This window comes from Dromiciops gliroides, chromosome 4 (assembly GCF_019393635.1).
Source record: "Dromiciops gliroides isolate mDroGli1 chromosome 4, mDroGli1.pri, whole genome shotgun sequence".
In the NCBI taxonomy this organism is placed as follows: domain Eukaryota; kingdom Metazoa; phylum Chordata; class Mammalia; order Microbiotheria; family Microbiotheriidae; genus Dromiciops; species Dromiciops gliroides.
The window spans coordinates 249,420,903-249,440,214 of NC_057864.1; the positions used below are offsets into that span (position 1 = coordinate 249,420,903).

Consider the following 19,312-nt stretch of genomic DNA (forward strand, 5'->3'; position numbering starts at 1 on the left):
TAGAGGCTCTGTAATCTGGGACCAGAGAGTGAATCCTCAACTTTTGAGGGAATAGGGGGAAACCATTACTAGAAAATGAAACAAAAATTAAAATTTATTGGAAATAGGGGATCAGGTCCCCATGACCACCAAAAACTATAATCTTTCACTAGAAATTGCTGAAAATACATTTTTCTGCACCCAATGCTTTATAACAAAACATTAATTTTTATAAGACACACTTTTTCTAACACTAAAAGATACAAAATTACACATAAAATGTAGGGGATAGGAGAGGCAACCCCAGAAGGGACAAGAAAAGGCAGGGGCAATGATGTCAGAAGAACCCTGAGGTTAAAAAGGGGAAAGAGTAACACCTGCCAAACCTAATCACCCTTATATCATTCAGTGTTTTTCACTGATGAAAAGCACATGCACATGCACATGCCTCCTGGTTGTCTGAGTGGGAAACCCCTACTCCCTACCCCAGGCAGCTTGGCCCAGCCCAGCCTGCTGGGATGAGGCATGGAACACTCACTCAGGAGCACCAGATGGAGGGCCAGGGTGACCTACATACAAACGTAGCTGCCCTTCCTAATTCCCTGCACTTGAGAGGTTACTTTGGCACTTTCTGGAGCAATTTACAAACATTTTTATGAATACTTTCCTCCTTTTTATATGAACTTGCATATACACACCTCCTATTTTTTTCCTCTATTGTTCATAACAGAAATTGTATGCAGTTGTCAACACAAAAGTTAAAATGAGGTTACTGATAAAATCATGCGAATACTTGAAGTCATGAAAGTTGAGGATTGATGGTATTCAAGTTTTGCCTAGCATTTTTAAGGCTGTATCTGAATACCAAAACTTGGTTTAAAAAGAGAGTTTAATTTTAAAAAATAATTTACATATACCTAGTATCAGAAACAAGAGTTGGTCAATACTCTTTTTCCCCTCTCAAGGAAAGGCATTCCAAGCTTTCCTTTAAAAACAATATAATTTTAGCTTGGTTAATGTTAGTTTTGTAGAATTAGTTTCTCCTTTTTTTCATAGTTACAAGAGATGACTTACTGGGTAAGAAAAGGATATATGCAGAAATGAAGGTGATATACAAACAAAAGATACAAACTGGATTTTTTGGTTGTGTTTTTTGCATAGCATTGTCAAAAATTATTGTGTTGCTTTTGGAAAAGAGAGCCGGAGTTGATGCTGAACCTACTTTTTTAGGTTGGGTGGGGGTGGGGCAGGGAAATTCAAAACAGAATGAAAACTATAGACCAATTTCCTTAATTCATATTATGCAAATATTTTTAAATATTAACAAGGAGATTATAGAAATATGTCACAAAGATCATACACTATGACCATTCTGGATTTATACCAGTAATGTAGGGCTGGTTCAATATAAGCATAACTGACCATATTAATAACAAAACCAACAAAAATCCTGATTCATCATCAGTAGGATGCGCAAATTGCTTTTGACAAAATATACCACGCATTTCTGTTTAAAAACAAAACGCTAAAAAGCATAGGAATAAATGGAGCTTTCTTTAAAAAATGATAGATAATAGTATCTGTATAAAACCAAAAGCAAACATCTATAATGGGGGTAAGCTAGAAGTTTTCCCAGTAAAATCAGGAGTAAAGCAATGATATCCATTATCACCGGGACAAGAAAAAGAAACTGAAGGAATAAGCCAAGAGGAAACAAAACTATAAATTTTTGCAGATAATTTGTAGGTTTGTTGTTGTTGGTTGTTTTTTTTTTTTAGAGAAACCAGAGAATTAACTAAAAAATAAATATGTGACACAATTAACAACCTCAGCAAAATTGCAGGATATAAAATAAACCCACACATATCATCCACATTTCTGCATATTACCAAAAAAATTCTACAGGAAAGGATAGAGGAATTCCACTTAAAATAACTATGGACAGTATAAAATACTTGGGAGTTTTCTCTACCAAGATACAAACAGGAACTATATGAACACAACAAAGCACTTCACACAAATAAAGGCATCTAATTGGTTGTTCATGGGTAGCCCTAGCCATTATAATTTTAAAATGACAATACTAACTAAATTAATTTACTTATTCAGTGCCATATCACTCAGACCGCCAAAGAATTACTTTATAAAGCTGGGAAAATAATAGCAATTCATCTGGAGGAGCAAAAGGACAAGAATATGGGGCAGCGAGGTGACGCAGTGGATAGAGCACCGGCCCTGGAGTCAGGAGTACCTGAGTTCAAATTTGGCCTCAGACACTTAACACTAGCTGTGTGACCCTGGGCAAGTCACTTAACCCCAATTGCCTCACTTAAAAATTTTTTTAAAAATAAAAATAATTTTTTAAAAAGGACAAGAATTTCAAAGGAATCAGTGAAAAAAAGTGAGGCAGTTGGGGTTAAGTGACTTGCCCAGGGTCACACAGCTAGTAAGTGTCAAGTGTCTGAGGCTGGATTTGAACTCAGGTCCTCCTGAATCCAGGGCTAGTGCTTTATCCACTACACCACCTAGCTGCCCCAGAGTCCATATTAAGAAGTTTGTAAGGCCTTCTACTTCCCATCCCCCAAATGCTGTTTTCCATTCTTTACTACAGCCAGCTCACTACTTTAAAGTCCCCATTTCTTGTTCTTCTTAGTAATTATCTTTGCTGTAACATACCCTGTCTTCATCCTTTTCTATTGTTTATTACTTTCAGGACCTTGCTCTAGATTGGTTGGGAGGAGGAGAGGTCAATCTGCATTAGAAACAGTCAGAATGACAGAACACTTTAAAAGAATTGCAATTATTTCTTTGAAATAAGAACTTGAACTAATTGCTGCCAGAGTTTTTGTGAAGTAGATGTCCTTTCAGGATCCACTTTAATAAATATAATTAAGATTATTTTGTAATTAAAAATATCTATTTTTTGCATTTATCATGGACATAGAGATGATAGGGGAAAATTATTTTCCTTGAATGCTATGGTCCAAAGCTGTATGACATAAAAAAACATTATGCAAGGGCAGCTAGGTGGCACAGTGAATAAAGCACCGGCCCTGGATTCAGGAGTACCTGAGTTCAAATCCGGCCTTAGACACTTGACACCTACTAGCTGTGTGACCCTGGGCAAGTCACTTAACCCTCATTGACCCACAAAAAAAACAAAACCATTATGCAAAGGTGACTAGAAGAGGAAAAAGGAACCCGAAGGAAAAGTCTTGTGCCCCCCCACCCCCAACCTGGAAGGCCTGAATGCAAATCTTGCCTCAGGCTCCTGCCAGCCATATGACCATGAACAACTCCTTTCACCTCTGTACCTCAGTTTCTTTGTCTATAAAATGGAGACCCCTGTACTACCCCTTTCACAAGGTTATTCTGAGGCTTAGATGAGATAATATATGCAAAGTTCTTTCCAAACCTTTTATATTTAGATATGTTGTGTGAGGAGTAGTAGTAGTAGTCATCATAGTCATAGTTGTCTGACCACAAAATAGGTTTTGAAATGTTGGATATAGACTTAACAAAGACTGTTCGTTCACTTTGCACCATACTGTGGACTCATCGGCAGGGGGTGTATAAAGTACTAGATAAGATAAGAAGAAAAGAAGTAGAACTGATTTCTTATGTAAAATGCCTTGGAGCCTTCTCAGGTCCCTTTGGAAAGGAATTAGTCACTAAACATTCTTTCTGATCAGGAGTTAATGAATGAGCCCTTCATATAGAACACATAGGGCACACTATGAAATATATGGAGAGAGGCTGCTCAGGAACATAGCCACCACCCCTTTCTTCTATCTTCATCCAGTAACCCAAGGCCAACGGAATCCTGAGATCAGAATATGGGGACTAGCTATTAATCAAACAGTCAAGTCCAAGGAGACCCTCTGAAAAAAATTATTTTTTTAATGCGATTGTATTTACTTGGTCTTTGATACTTGTTTAGGATATACAGTGGATATTAGAGAAGAATGTTAAGGGTCTCATGAAAAAAGAACATACCTAAGGGAAGTCAGAATTTAACAAATGCTTGAAAATGGAACATCCTGAGTATACAATAAAAAGATATTTGCCATCACTGGAGAGTCGGTCTGGTGGCACAGAGGGGACAAACAATCCCTGTGAAAAAATATTAGCTAAGCCTTATGGAAGTACAGCCAGTGTGTAGTCATTGCTCAAAAAAGCAAGGAGATTTGAGGCTAAAGGTCAAAGCTACATCCACTTTAGGAATAGTACCAAGAAAATGTAGCAAAAATGTCAAAGTGTTGCATTCTGCTAAAATTGTGGGCCAGATGGGCAACACTGTAAACTTAGTGCTGTTGAGAGGAACATTTGGTATTGGTCCTCTAAGAGTTGGCATGTGCAGACCCATAGCAACCTTTGCTAGAGTTTTGGCATTAGGACCAGCTCCAAAAGCCAGTTTCAGTTCTGGCTGAGACCTAAAGTGCTTAAGGGGAGTAACCCAGAAAGATAGGGGGTGGAACCAGATTTGTGAAGAGCTTGAAATGCCCAACAGAAGTGTTCATAGTGTATCCTGCAGGCAAGTGGAAACAGCTGGAGCTTTGAGCAGTGATTAACACAGTCAGACCTTGTTTAGATAAGGTATCAATTTGTCGTCTACATGGAGCATGTATTGAAGAGGTGAGAGACTGCTGGCATGGAAGTCTAATGGCTGTTAGTCTAGGCAAAAGATGATAAGGTTTTTGTGAATGAAGAGAAGAGATCAGATGCAAGAGATGTTGTAGAGGTAGAATTGACTGCTTGACAGCTGATTGAATGTAGATGGGAGTGAGGTTGAGAGAAGACAACTGATGAGAATCTGCATGACTGGATTGATGGTGAAGACAGGAAAAGAGGGAGTTTTGAGGGAGGAAATGATGAGTTCAGTTTTGGACATGTAGAATATGAAATGGCTTTGGGACATAGTTGGAAATGTATAATAGGTCATTGGTGACTCTGGACTGTGTGTATACACACACACACACACACACACACACACACACACAGTCTCTCGCTCTCATTCTCACTCTCTCGCTCTCTTAAGTAATAAACGTTTTTAATTATAGTTTTGGGTTCCAACTTTTATCTCTCCTCCTCTCTCCCCTCCCTGAGGAGGCAGCAAGCAATCAGACATGGGTTATACATGTATGATTATGTAAAATGTTACCATATTAGTCATTTGTATAAGATAATTTAAATAAAAGGAAAAATGAAAGAGTGAAAAATAGCATGCTTCAGTCTGTGTTCAATCAGTATTAGTTCTTTCTTTAGAGGTAGATAGTATGTTTCATCAGTAGTCCTTTGGGATTGTCTTGGGTCGTTGTATTGTTGAGCATAGTCAAATCATTCACAGTTCTTCATCAAACAATATTGCTGTCTCTGTGCACAGTATTCTCTTGGTTCTTCTCACTTCACTATACATCAGTTCATACAAGTCTTTCCAGGCATTTCTGAAATCATCCTGCTTGTCATTTCTTATAGCACAATGATATTCCATCACCATCATATACCAGTTTGTTTAGCCATTCCCCAATTGATGGGCATTCCTTTGATTTCCAATTCTTAGCCACCACAAAAAGAGCTGCTATATTTTTGTACAGGTAGGTCTTTTTCTCTTTTTGGGGATGTCTAGCAGCGGTATTGCTGGATCAAAGGGCTTGCCCAGTTCTCTAACCCTTTGGGAATAGTTCCAATTGCTCTCCAGAATGGTTGGATCTAGGAAAATTATTTTCTTAAATTACTACAGACATTATGAATCACCTGAAGAAATGGTTGTTAGTTAATGGCATCATCAAAGAGTTTAGAAATCTGTGTGCCTCACCTGTAATAGTAGTTTGGAAGAAGGCTGTGAAGATTAGGATTTGGGTGGAATTTTGGACTTTTAACAAGAGAACTAACTAAAGTTTATTACCTTAGTGATGCTATGAATACAAGATGACCTACCTAGTCTCTTGGCTAGGCAGCTAGTGGTTCTCAGTTTGGAACCTGCTCAGCAGTTACTTACCATCAGCTCTTCATGACAGGGAAAGATAAGGAAAAAATGCCCTTCACCTAACCAGTTGTGTCATTGGAGATTTGTAAAAGATTGCTGTAGTGGTCTCATTCATAAAGAGACAAAAAGGACACGCATTCCACTCCCACACTCATCTTCTGGTCTTCCTGCTTCAGTTCTCTCCCAGCTCCAGCACATCCTCCAATCAGCTTTCAAACGTATCTTTCTAAAATGCAGATCTAAATATTTGGTGCTTAATGAATACTAGTTGACTGACTGACTGGAATTGGTGTAGAATAGATTTTATTGGCTCAAGATGACAGCAAATATACAAAAGGAGTGTATTCAACTGCAAACAACTTGGGATGCTTAGCAGGAGAGAATATATAGCAAACAAGCCTTTGGACTTGGTATGAACTGACATATCCAAAAGAGGATCAGAAGAACATGAAAGTAACATCCTAGGTGGTAATAGTGGTAATTTGCCTGATATATCCAGTAGCACTCCCAGGAAGGCCCTTCCCCTGAGCTTTCTTTTTAAAGTTATTTTCGATTGCTGGATTTGTTTTTCCCATAAGTCATTTCCCATTATCTCTCCTTTCCCTTCAATAAACTCTCCTTTGAAATGAAAAGGTGAGGGGGCAGCTAGATGGTGCAGTGGATAAAGCACTGGCCCTGAATTCAGGAAGACCTGAGTTCAAATCCAACCCCAGACACGTGACACTAGCTGTGTGACCTTGGGCAAGTCACTTAGCCCTCATTGCCCCACAAAAAAAAAAAAGAAAGAAAGAAAGAAATGAAAAAGTAACCGATCAACAAAGCAACATTGATGGTCTGTGTACACAATATTCCATACCATAGTCTCCCACCTCTTTGCTAAGAAAGTGGCTATGTGGTGAATTCATCCTTTTTTCACAGCAATTTGAAACCATCCACCCTTTTAATTATTGTTTTCATTTGTCAAAGTCATTGCACTTGGTTTCTGTTTTCTTCTGTATCACTCAAAGAATTACAAAATTTGAAAGTTGAAAGGAAGTCCTCAGCCATCTAGTCTAATCCTTACTAAAAAGAAATCTGCACTATTGTAAAACACTCCCACCAATGGTCATATAGCTTCTGCTCAGAGACCCTCCATGAGGATCCCAGGACTTCTCAGGGATCCTCATTCCACTTTTAGACAGCTCTAATTTTGAAGAAGACTTTCCTCATACCACGTCTTAACTTCCCTCTTTGCAACTTCCATTTATTGTCCTCAGCTGAACACAGTATTCCAGAGCAATATGATGGGGCAGAAGTCAGCAATAATGCTGTATGCTCCGTATAAGTCTTTCTATGTTTCTCTGAACTCCTTGTAATCATTTCTTCTGATGCAGTAATATTCCATTATATTCTTACATCACAGTTTGTTCAGCTGTTTCCCAATTAATGGACAATTAACTTGCATAAATAAAAAATAAATTATGTTTCCATAATGAGTGGAAATCTTGGTTGCTTTTAGGTGAATTGTCTTGAAATCCTTAGGATTAAGCCAAGATATTCCAACATTTACCTGAGTGGGGAAAAGACCAAAAGTCATATGAAGATCTTTAATACGAATAAGTCTCTTAATATTGACCCTGTTCTGTTTTCTTGTCTGTCTTGACACATGAGTTATGCTTGCAAATGTGTACTCTTAGATCCCATAGAAACTCTTAGCAAGACCCAGTTTGGGGATCCTACAATTACGCTTTACACACTTGTTGCCACTGTGAATTGGCCAACCAAGCTCTTTCTTCAGAGATAATATGAAGGTAAATTATCACAGATTCCACATTAGAAAGGGCCAAATTTCAGTTTTGCAGTAATTCTGTTTAACACTGTCAGTTAACACTTATTTGTTGCTTCTTTTATTTTTTTAATTAGTTAATTAGTTTTTTGGTGAGGCAGTCGGGGTTAAGTGACTTGCCCAGGGTCACACAGCTAGTAAGTGTTAAGTGTCTGAGGTCAGATTTGAACTCAGGTCCTCCTGAATCCAGGGCCGGTGCTTTATCCACTGCACCACCTAGCTGCCCCCTGTTGCTTCTTTTAAAGTGTATTTTTTTAACCTTTTGGTTTATCTTAAACTATAAATACTCTGATTTTGTTCAGCACTTAAGTACAACGTTTTAACACTGGAGCACACTCAGGGTTAACTGCCAGGGCTGGGAAAGAAGTTTAAGTACAGAGAAATTGGTATCTTGTTTCACTATAGCAACTTAGAAAAACTTAATTGAGTTTGACTTTGGCCAAAGGGAGTAGTGGCCACATTACTGAAATAATGCACCTTTGTTGAAGAGTCAAAAGACCAGAGAGGGTGGTTCATAGTAGGATTTCTGAAGGAAGGCAGGGAAGAAAGTCTCTGTAGGAAACCTTATCGTTATTTACTCATTTTTACATTAGTCTTATCTGCCTTGCATTTCCTTTGCTGTAGAAGAAATCAAGTAAGACATATGCTATCAGATATGGTAGCATTTCTTGCTTGATTTAATTAAAATTATTGGATTATTCAACTTTGGGGAGGGGATAAAGCTGTTGTCTAGAACATAAATACTGAAACAGACTTTGGAAATCAAGCAACTTTGGAGTCTAAGATACATTTTGGCCTTTATCATAGGGTCTTTAATTCCCCTCATAAAAACCTATACTCTTAAAATTACAAAACCTTTGAGGTAGAAATGATCTCAGAGATGATATCTAGTTCAGCCTTCTATCTAATATAAGAATCTTTGCTAATGTATTTCTGAGAAGTATTCATCTAGCCACTTTTGAATAACCTCTAAGTATCAGGGAGCTCACTAACTACGGAGGGAGCCCGTTCCATTATTGGAAAATACTAGTTATTAGTAATTTTTCTGCTGTTTGTGATTATTTAAATATGGGTGTGTCAGGTATTCTCCACAGAGGTGAGCTTGGATTTGTTGAAGCCACACCCAGCAGGTCTGCTTATATATTCTTTTTCCTTTTAATTTCTATTCACTTGTCCTAATTCCATCTTCTGAAGACAAGCCAGATGAACCTATTTCCTCTTCCACATAAATTGAATACAGCAGTCATGTCTTTGCTTTTATTACCTGCATACCTAAGTTTTTTATCCAAGCTAAACATTTCTACTTTCTTCAACCATTCTTCACATTTACATGGTTTTATGTCTTTTCACCATCTTGTTTTCTCTCCCAGGAAAAGTCACAGATTTTCAACATATCTCCTAAAATAAGCGTTTAGGTATAGTCTGAGAAGCACAGGAAGAGGAGAAACTAGTCTACATAAGCTTTTTTGGATTGGAACTCAGGTCACATTATTGATTTCCTGAATTTAGAGTCAACTAAAACTGTTAAGTCTTTTTCTTTTTTTCTTCCTTTTCTTTTTATTATGAGCTTGACAGACTAAGTAAGGATCATTTCCAGATACAAAGAACAACAAAAAAGAGAATTATATATAAATTTATGAATGTATATCTTATTTGTATCTAAATATATATTAAATTTAGTACTGTAATTCCAATACCATCCTGCTTGTTGCTGTCTCTTAACCTCTTTCTGTTCTGTGTATTTTAGAATAATTTATTGATGATCTTTTCTTTTTGGCATCCCCATTATTGCCCTACTCCCCTCCACTACCACCCTATGACCTATCCCTTGTAACAAATAAGTATGGTCAAGAAAAACAAAGCCACATAATGACCATTTCAGAAAATGTCTCCTTCTATAGTCTTCTTGATATTATTTGTTCATTGCATTGAATTCTTTTACATTTTTGTAGTTATTGCATAGATTGTTTTCCTGATTCTGCTTACTTTTCTCTGCATCAGTTCACAAAACAGTTGCCAGGTTTCTCTGAAGGTTTTCTCTTACATTGTTTTTTTCTAGCACATTAATATTCAATTATATTAAAATACTATGGGGCAGCTAGATGGCGCAGTGGATAAAGCACCGGCCCTGTATTCAGGAGTACCTGAGTTCAAATCTGGCCTCAGACACTTACTAGCTGTGTGACCCTGGGCAAGTCACTTAACCCCAATTGCCTCACCAAAAAAAAAAATACTATAATTTCCTCATCCATTCCCCAGTTGATTGGCTCTCTCTTTTGTCTCTTTTGTTTACAGTTCTTTCCTACCACAAAGAGTGCTATCATAAATGTTTTTGTACTCATGCATCCTTTCACTCTTCTATTGATCTCTTTCTTGTATTCTTAGTAATGGATTATCACTAGGTCAAAGGGTAGTGACTTTTTGAGTATAATTCTGAACTGCTTTTCAGACTATTTGGACCCATTCACAATTCTATGGACCTTGAATGAATGCTTCACAGGGCCTCTCCCAGCAATTCTTATTTTCCTTTTTCAGACCATTTTTGACAGTTTAATGGATATATGGTAGATCTCAAAGTTTTAATTTATATTTCAATTTTTTTTTTTTTGCGGGGCAATGGGGTTTAAGTGACTTGCTCAGGGTCACACAGCTAGTAAGTGTCAAGTGTCTGAGGCTGGATTTGAACTCAGGTACTCCTGAATCCAGGGCTGGTGCTTTATCCACTGTGCCATTTAGCCGCCCCTTATTATTTTTAAGGAGCATTTTTAATGTGATTGTTGGTAGTTTGCTTTTCTTTTGAGGATTGTTTATGTTATTTTACTATTGGGGAATGGCTCTTGTTTCCTATATCATATGACTATATATATGCATATGTGGGCATGTGAGTGTGTTCCCTATGTGACTTAGGTATTAGAACGATAGAGAAATTTGATGTGAAGGTTTTTTCCCAGTTAACTTTCCCCTCTAATTTTAACTACATTGATTTTGTTTGTGTAGAACCTTTTCATTTTTGTGTAATCGAAAGTGTTGCTTGTATCTCATGGGCACTTTATATTTTTGTTTATGTCTTTTGGGGTATTTTTGCATCATCATCATAATTTTCCCCAGTTAAACATTCCCGATCCCAAAGTTCCTCCATATAACAAATAGTATTTTTGGTAATTTAAAAAATTTATTTAGTCTTAAATACAAAATGAGAAAAGAAAAAATATTGTCATATACACAACTGAACATGGGAGAGGATTCAGTATAAAACAATGAATTTCCATTTCAAGAAGACCTATGTAATAAATACTATACATAGTTTTCAAATCTGCTCAGCTTTTCTTCCTTGTTGGTTTCTTTTGTTCTCTTCTGTGTACTTTTCACTTTATTTTCCCCCTCCCACCCTGAAAGAGGGGTGCAATTAAAGCATGAACATATTTATATGCATATACATAGATATTTATAAACATACATATACACACTCTCAAATACATATCTGTAAGACCGTACTATGCTTATTTCCATTCATCATCTGTTTCTTGAAAATGGATAGCATCTTCCTTCACAAGTCCAGGTCTTTCCATGTTTTTCTTTTTTCTTTTTAAATTTTTTCTTTTTTGCAAGGCAATGAGAGTTAAAATGACTTGCCCAGAGTCACACAGATAGTAAGTTTCAAGTGTCTGAGACCGAATTTGAACTCAGACCCTCCTGAATCCAGGGCATGTGCTTTATCCACTGCGCCACCTAGCTGCCCCCATGTTTTTCAAAATCAAGCAGCTTATCATTTTCTACATCACAGAAATATTCCAACCCAATCACATACTGAGACATTGTCCATGAAGGTTTTTTCCCAATTTTCTGCATTTCTTCTATTCTTGGCTACATAGGATGTGTTTATATAAGAAAATGTTAATTTTAAATATCCAAATTATCCAATTTTACACTTCCACAATGCTCTCACCTTATAATATAGTTTCACTTTTATACTGCTCAATCAATCTACTTTCTTTACATCTCTTTTCCTGGTTTCTTTGAAGGTCTTGACATTTTGTTCTTCCAAATGAAAATTCTTTTTCCTAACTCAGTAAAATAATTTTTAGTAATTTAATTGGGCTGACTTTGAATTAGTAGATTAGTTAGGTAAATTTGTCATTTTAAAAATAATATTGGCATTGTTGGCGGTAGTGGTCCTTTGTTCTCACACAGGACCATGACATCAGGAGGTGATGTCATGATTTGCTTGCAGCAAGTTGGATTTAAGTGAGGGGAAGCTGTGCAAAATCACCAATTTCACTCTCTGGATCCAGTAGCAAGATATATTATCAGGACCACTGGAGATGGCCCGGGATGTTTGAGGCAACTGGGGTTAAGTGTCACACAGCTAGAAAGTGTCAAGTAGTTTCTCTGTTTTTCTCTTTTAATTAAATCTACTTTAACTTATGAAGCTAAAAAAGCCATTCTTTTTTCAATGAGGAATGTCAAATGGTCCCAAGTACAAAAAGAGTTCTTGGAAGAACTTAAAAACCTTGAGATCAAGATTACTGTCCCTGCTTTTTTTGGGGGGAGGGGGGGCAGTGGGGGTTAAGTGACCTGCCCAGGGTCACACAGCTAGTAAGTGTCAAGTGTCTGAGGCCGGATTTGAACTCAGTTACTCCTGAATCCAGGGCCAATGCTCTATCCACTGTGCCACCTAGCTGCTATGGATAACTTTGCCTACCCATGAATAATTATTACTTCGGTTATTTGGATCTGGGTTTCTTTGTATAAAAAGTGTTTTATGTTTATGTTCAAATAGTTCCTGTGTCAGTTTTGACAGGTATATGCTTAGGTATTTTATAATGTCTAGTTATTTTAAATGGTTTAAAACAATACTGAATACTATTGCTGACATATAATGTAGTTTCTCTGTTTTTCTCTTTTAATTAAATCTACTTTAACTTTGAGATCAAGATTACTGTCCCTGCTTTTGGGGGGGGCGGGGCAATGGGGGTTAAGTGACTTGCCCAGGGTCACACAGCTAGTAAGTGTCAAGTGTCTGAGGCCGGATTTGAACTCAGTTACTCCTGAATCCAGGGTCAGCGCTTTAACCACTGCACCATCTAGCTGCCCCCTGTCCCTGCTTTTTTTACATCATAAATTCTATTCCTGCCTTTTATTTTACCTTTATGTATATGTCTCATTTTTATGTTTCCTGAAAACATGTTGAACTTAAATTTTTAATCTGCTATCCTCATTGCCCTGCCCCCCCCCCAAAATATTGTATCATCAACATTCTTTTTATTGTTAATTTTCAGGTAGTCTGATTATTCTTATATTGTTTCTCCTTCTGTTCTCCAGATCAGTTTTTCTGTTTTTGTTTTTGGTTTTTGGGGCCGGGCAGTTGGGGTTAAGTGACTTGCCCAGGGTCACACAGCTTGTAGGTGTTAAGTGTCTGAGGTCAGATTTGAACTCAGATCCTCCTGAATCCAGGGCCGGTACTCTATCCACTGCACCACCTAGCTGCCCCCAGATCAGTTTTCCTGATGAGATGTTTCACTTCGTCTTTTTTTTTTTTCATTCTTTTGGTTTTGTTTTATGATTTTTTATTTTCTTAGAATGCTGTTATCTTACCCTTGCCAGATTCTAGTTTTCAAGGAATTAACTTTCTTAAGTTTTTGGTTCTTTCTCTATTTCAAGTTAGTCAACTTTCTTTTCATAATTTTCGTTATTTTCTTGGATTGCTGTTATTTTTTTTTTCTAATTTTTCCTTGATCTCTCTTACTTGTTTTTTTTTTTTTTAAGTGAGGCAGTTGGGATTAAGTGACTTTGCCCAGGGTACACAGCTAGTAAGTGTCAAGTGTCTGAGGTCGAATTTGAACTCAGGCCCTCTTGACTCCAGGGCTGGTGCTCTATCCACTGTGCCACCTAGCTGCCTCTCTTATTTGGTTTTTAAGGTCCTTTTTAAGTTCTTCCAAGAACTCTTTTTGTATTTGGGACCATTTGACATTTCTCATTGAAAAAAGAATGGCTTTTTTAGCTTCATTATCTTTCTCTGAATATGAACCCACATCTTCTCTATCTCCATAGTAAGTATTTGTGATTGGGTTCTTTCTCCTTTGCTTAATCACTTTTATTTCTTTATTTATTCATTTTGTTTTGTTTTTAGCAGTTATTTTCTGAGGTCTGTGTCAGGGCTCAACCTTGTGCTTTCTTCTTCTTCTTCCTCCTCCTCCTCCTCCTCCTCCTCCTCCTCCTCCTCCTCCTCCAAGTGACTTGCCCAGGATCACACAGCTAGTAAGTGTTAAGTGTCTGAGGTCGGATTTGAAGGCTGGTGCTCTATCCACTGTGCCATCTAGCTGCCCCTCCTCTTCGCTTCTAAGCTGTGAATAGGCCCCCAGCCACACTTCCCCAAAAATGATCTTGCTCCCTGCTGTCCCTCCTGTGGCTGCAAACTACAACTGACCTCTCTGCCCTGGAACTGAAACCAGGGACTCTGCTCTCCTGAAAATGTCCACTGCCAACAGGTTCCCCACCAGGTGTGTGCTAGATCCTTTTCCTTGCAGTCATAGCCTGGGACACATCTGGTCAGCACAACTGTACTTGGTGTCCCTCAACAGTGCAAGGTCTTTAAGTTTTCTCCTACTTAAGCATCAGAACCCCTACACTGTCTGCAAGTTTCTAAGGCTGAGGCTGCTTCTCAGTCCAGCTGCCCTCAGAGCCTGTTGTTTGTTGATTTCTGCAGGCAGCTGGAGGTGTTTGCACTTCACTCAGGCCAACCTCCACCCCTGGAGGTGTAGAGTCTTTCTGGGGGTCTTTTAGGTGATGTTCTCTCTTTTTTTCTGGAAGAAATTTGGAGAGTGGAGAGCATAAAGTTTGCTGACTTAGTCCGCCATCTTCCCAGAACAGATAGTATTTTTTAAAGAAAAAAAATCAGCATATCTGATCAATATATTTTTAAAAGTCTGAAAATATATGCAAAATGCAGTACTTGTGGACTTTCTACCTTTGGTGGAGGGGTGTGGGGTGCTGTCTTCTCATGTCTCTTCTTTTGAGCCATACTTATTCTTTATAATTTTGCAACATTCACTTTAGGGGGGTGTGTGTGGTGGGTTTTTTCCATTTACTTTGTTGTAGTCATTGTGTTCATAATTTTCTCAACTTGGCTTATATCACTATTCATCAGTTCAGGTAGGTCTTCCTATGCTTCTCTATATTTATCATCATCATTTCTTAAGGCACAATAATATTGGCACTTTATAGTTTTATAAAGTCTTCCAGGGCAGCTAGGTGGCGCAGTGGATAAAGCACCAGCCCTGGATTCAGGAGGACCTGAGTTCAAATCCAGCCTCAAACACTTGACACTTACTAGCTGTATGACCCTGGGCAAGTCACTTAACCCCCATTGCCCTGCCAAAAAAAAAAAAATGTAAACTCTTAATAAAGTCTTCCATATCATTGTTTGTCAGTTTTATTGACATTGTTAGACTTTTTTTATTTTATAATAATTTCCTTTATTCTTCATTTATTATGAATTCTCCTTTTTAAATACTGGTTATCTCTTTTTAGAAATCAAATGGACTAGGGGCAGCTAGGTGGCGCAGTGGATAGAGCACCAACCCTGGAGTCAGGAGTACCTGATTTCAAATCCAGCCTCAGACACTTAACACTTACTAGCTGTGTGACCCTGGGGAAGTCACTTAACCCCAATTGCCTCACTAAAAAAAAAAAAATCAAATGGACTAACTTTGGTTTTTATCAGCTTCTACTTTTATTTTATTCCGCAATTGTTACAGGGGTGTTTTTTTGCTTTCAGTTTTGTGTATTCTCTTTTGTGGTTTTCAGAATTTCTATTTTAATGGTTAATTGGGTTTTTAACTTAATACCTCTCCCCATCCCCCAAAATTTGGGAAATGACTAAGTAAATTGTGATGCATCTCAAACTGTACCACAAGAAATTATGATTGAAGAATTCAGAGACCCATGGAAAAACTTAAATGAACTGATGTAGTATGAAGTAAGCACAACTAGGAAAACAATATACACCATGACCACAATAATGTAACCAGAATGAACAAAAAGTAAAAAATGAACAACATTGCTAAAATTCGCCCTTCCACACGACACCTTTTGCTCTCAAAAGGCGAGGCTGCAGAGTGGTCTAGAACCTAGCTCCTTAAACTGTGGGTTGCAACTCCATATAGGGTCATGTAACTGAATGTGGGGGATTTTGAAAAATTTGGCAACAGTAAAAGGTTATGTATACCTGGGTATATATATATCTCTATACCCAGAGTCGTGTAAAAATTTCTTGGGCAAAAAGAGATTGAGAGTGGAAATAGTTTTAAGAAGCCCTGCTCTAGAACACAATCACTGGACCTATTGCTTCTTTTTTTTAAATCTTACCTCCAGAACTTTGGCATTCAGGGCCTTCCATGGCTTACCCAGATCCTCTGATTTATGCAAATTACTCTGCTTTCCACCTCCAGAAGAGAATTGGCTTCTTGCTTCTGCTTCTCTGCAATTTCCCATTTTAGGGATCTGTATTGTTATCTTAACAAGTCCACAGTGTTAAGTCTAGAATCCAGAACCCTGCTTTAAGCAGAACCATCCTCTCCTATCAGGCCTTATGTTCTCATTCACATGTAGACTGTCTCTTTGGACTCCCCCTCCTCCTTGCCTGCTGCATTGCTACCATAGAGAATTCTCTTCCCTAAGGATTCTTGTCCTGATTGGTGACTCCCTCCCCAGGACCACCATTTTATTTTAGGAAGGACTACAGTCATTCTGCACTGTATGTCACTTATGTTTGGACTGTCCCTCCAGACTCCCCCTCCTTCTTTCTCCTTGCCTGACTCATTGCCTTCTAACATGGGAACCATTTGAACTTCTTTCCTGCTTTCTAGTTCCTTTTTATGAATTGTCTTCCCTTATTAGAATGTAAGCTTCTTGAGGGTAAGGACTGTTATGTTTACTGTTATCCCTAGTGGCTAACATAATAGGCACTTAATAAATGTTCTGTCTACTCACATCATGATGATACTTCTCCTATCTCCCACTATGCCTCTTTTTATGCTGTCTTTGGGTCCCAGAGTATCTCCCCTTTCATATTTTTTGTCTGTAACTAGTTTACATTTTCCCCCCAAAAGCTCAAGCCTTAGTACCTCCATGGAAACTTTCCTGATTACTCAGCCTATGTTGATCTTTCCCTTACCTGTTTTCTTGTGTGTATAGTATTACTGAATAATTTTTAAAAATGCCACTTACTCTGTAAAGAATGTTAAATTTCACTAACCTGTTCTCTGGTTGATTTGTATGAGCACTGTTTATATCTCTATCTAGACTTTAAGCATCTCTTGGGGGCAGGAGCCATGTTCTTGTCATTTTTGTATCTTAATTGGTACCTAAGGCACTGTGGGACATTTTATAATATTTATTTAACTTGCATATCTTGGCCCTCTACCTCTCTTGCCCTTTGCAAATCTGTGTCTTTAACCTCCTTCAGAACTTAAATTTACTCAACATCCCTTCAAGATTTAGTCCATTTGTACAATAATAATTTGCAGTTTATTTCTTGGCTTTGTCTCCTTCATTCTTCAATTTTTTCCTACTTATATGTCTATGGGTTCTATCTCCTCAACTGGGTTATAAAATACTTAAAGGCAGGTACTGAGCTCTACCTTTCTCTGAACCCCTCCTTTCCCCCATCTCCATCTCTAATACTACTGCAACATAAAGCAGGTGCTCCCAAAATGCTGTTAATTGACAGAATCTGGTACCTTCTCTCTCCTGCTGGACTGATAGATAGCACAGCAGTGTACCCGCATCATTGACTTATTAGATTTCCATAGCACCTTTCCTTTGAAGAGACCAGTATCAATGACGTTTCTCTTTCTGCTTCCAGAAAGCTTTCACCCCAGCACCCTGAGGACCATATCATCCCATAGAAGCTATTTTCCCCTGATGACAGTGCCGCCAGACACAGACAGTGAGGGGGAGGAAAAACAGCTGCTTGTTAGTCAGTTTACAGCTTCCTCCTGTTGCCAGCAGTAATCCCAAATGACCATGTAGCATCCAAGAGTAGGGCAGCCAACAGGTGTTATGGGTATGGAAATGTGCTCTCTGACATTGGATTCAGTCTAATGAAGACCTGGTTGGATAGATGGATAACTTGCCTTGGAACCTTCGGGAAGATCTGTGTAGACAAATATTGTAGCAAGAGGGCTCAAATCTCTGCACAAAACTCAAGTTTACAGAAACAGAATGCTATCTGACCCTCCCATATGAGGGCTCGGTGCTTGTCAATCCATAGACATTGTCGTGTGGCCAGATGAACTCAAATGGCCCAGGTTCTGCAATTGAAACCATGCTACTAAAGAGCTAATTCTACTAGAGTGCATGATGCCTGTTTGAATATGATTCCTACTTCCCCTCACCCCTTATTCACCCACCCACCTCCCCCCCAAAAAAAAAAATCAGAGGAAACATCACCTATAAGATGTGGGGAGAGATATTTCTTCATGTAGTCACTCTAAGTCTGGATTAGCATAGTTTCTGTCTATACAGTACAATGGAGGCAGTTGAGCCTGTCTTTTAGGCAGTTAAGTGGGGAGGGGTGAAGAAACTTAGCTTCGGGGGCAAAGGAGGTACATGTGGCCAGTGGTAGGTAAGAGCAAATAGATTAGGGGGACTCATTTAGAAACTACACAGCTTTCCATATTACTTTGCCTGTACTGAAAAAGTTCTCCCTTTATGTTCCACAAGATCTCTACAAAGAGCTATTTTTACATAATGCAAATTTACCTGTGAACTTGGGCAAGAGAAAGGGGCTGTGCACCTGTGGAGGAAGGGGGGCTGGCAACACAGCTCAAGGAGGTGCTGGGGCTGAGGACCAAAAAGTGAGAGCAGGAAGAGGAACAAGACATTTGGGAGCCTTGCCAGGACTGAGAGGAAGAGTTGAGAAGAGCAGCTACAGGGGAAGCTTGGTAGAATGGGGCAAAGGTCTCCTCTCTCTTAATCTCTGTCTTTCTGCTTTCACTTGGAGGTTTGGGTTTTTTTGTTTTGTTTTGTTTTTTGTTTGTTTGGTGGTGGGTTGCGGTGGGGTGGGGTGGGAACCCACAGGGTGCCAAGCAGAGGGGTAGAACTAGGACCAAGACCAGAGAGAGAGAGTCTGTGCCGCGCCGTCAGGAGTCCCGCCAAGCAGGCAAAAAGAAAGCTACTCCTACTCCCTCCCAAGCTGTTCCCAGAATGGCTCTCAACTGCCTCTTAGTAGTGGGGGCAGAGAGCACAATGCTACACAGTAAAATTAATATAGGTGGTTCTTTGGAACGTGCATTTCTTTCAGAAGTCTTTACATAAAGTCAAATTTGCTTAATGCAAATTTTAGTAAAGCAAGAACTGTCTGCATAGCTGTTGTTCCTCCAGCATCGAATCAGAATGCTTGTTCTTATGGTGGTTGTCTTAGTGCTGATCCACATATGTTCCACTCTTTCTCCTTGTAGCCTGGCATGGATGACAGTTAACATGACCAAGCATGACTTCCCCACACATAAATATTTTTT

At 38.6% G+C, this 19,312-nt stretch overlaps 1 protein-coding gene across 2 annotated transcripts in view; it reads left to right on the forward strand.

The window, feature by feature from the left end:
- ZFAND3 (zinc finger AN1-type containing 3) overlaps window positions 1-19,312 on the forward strand; it is a 322,750-nt gene that overhangs the window by 278,287 nt on the left and 25,151 nt on the right. The gene's annotated exons all lie outside the window — the stretch shown is intronic.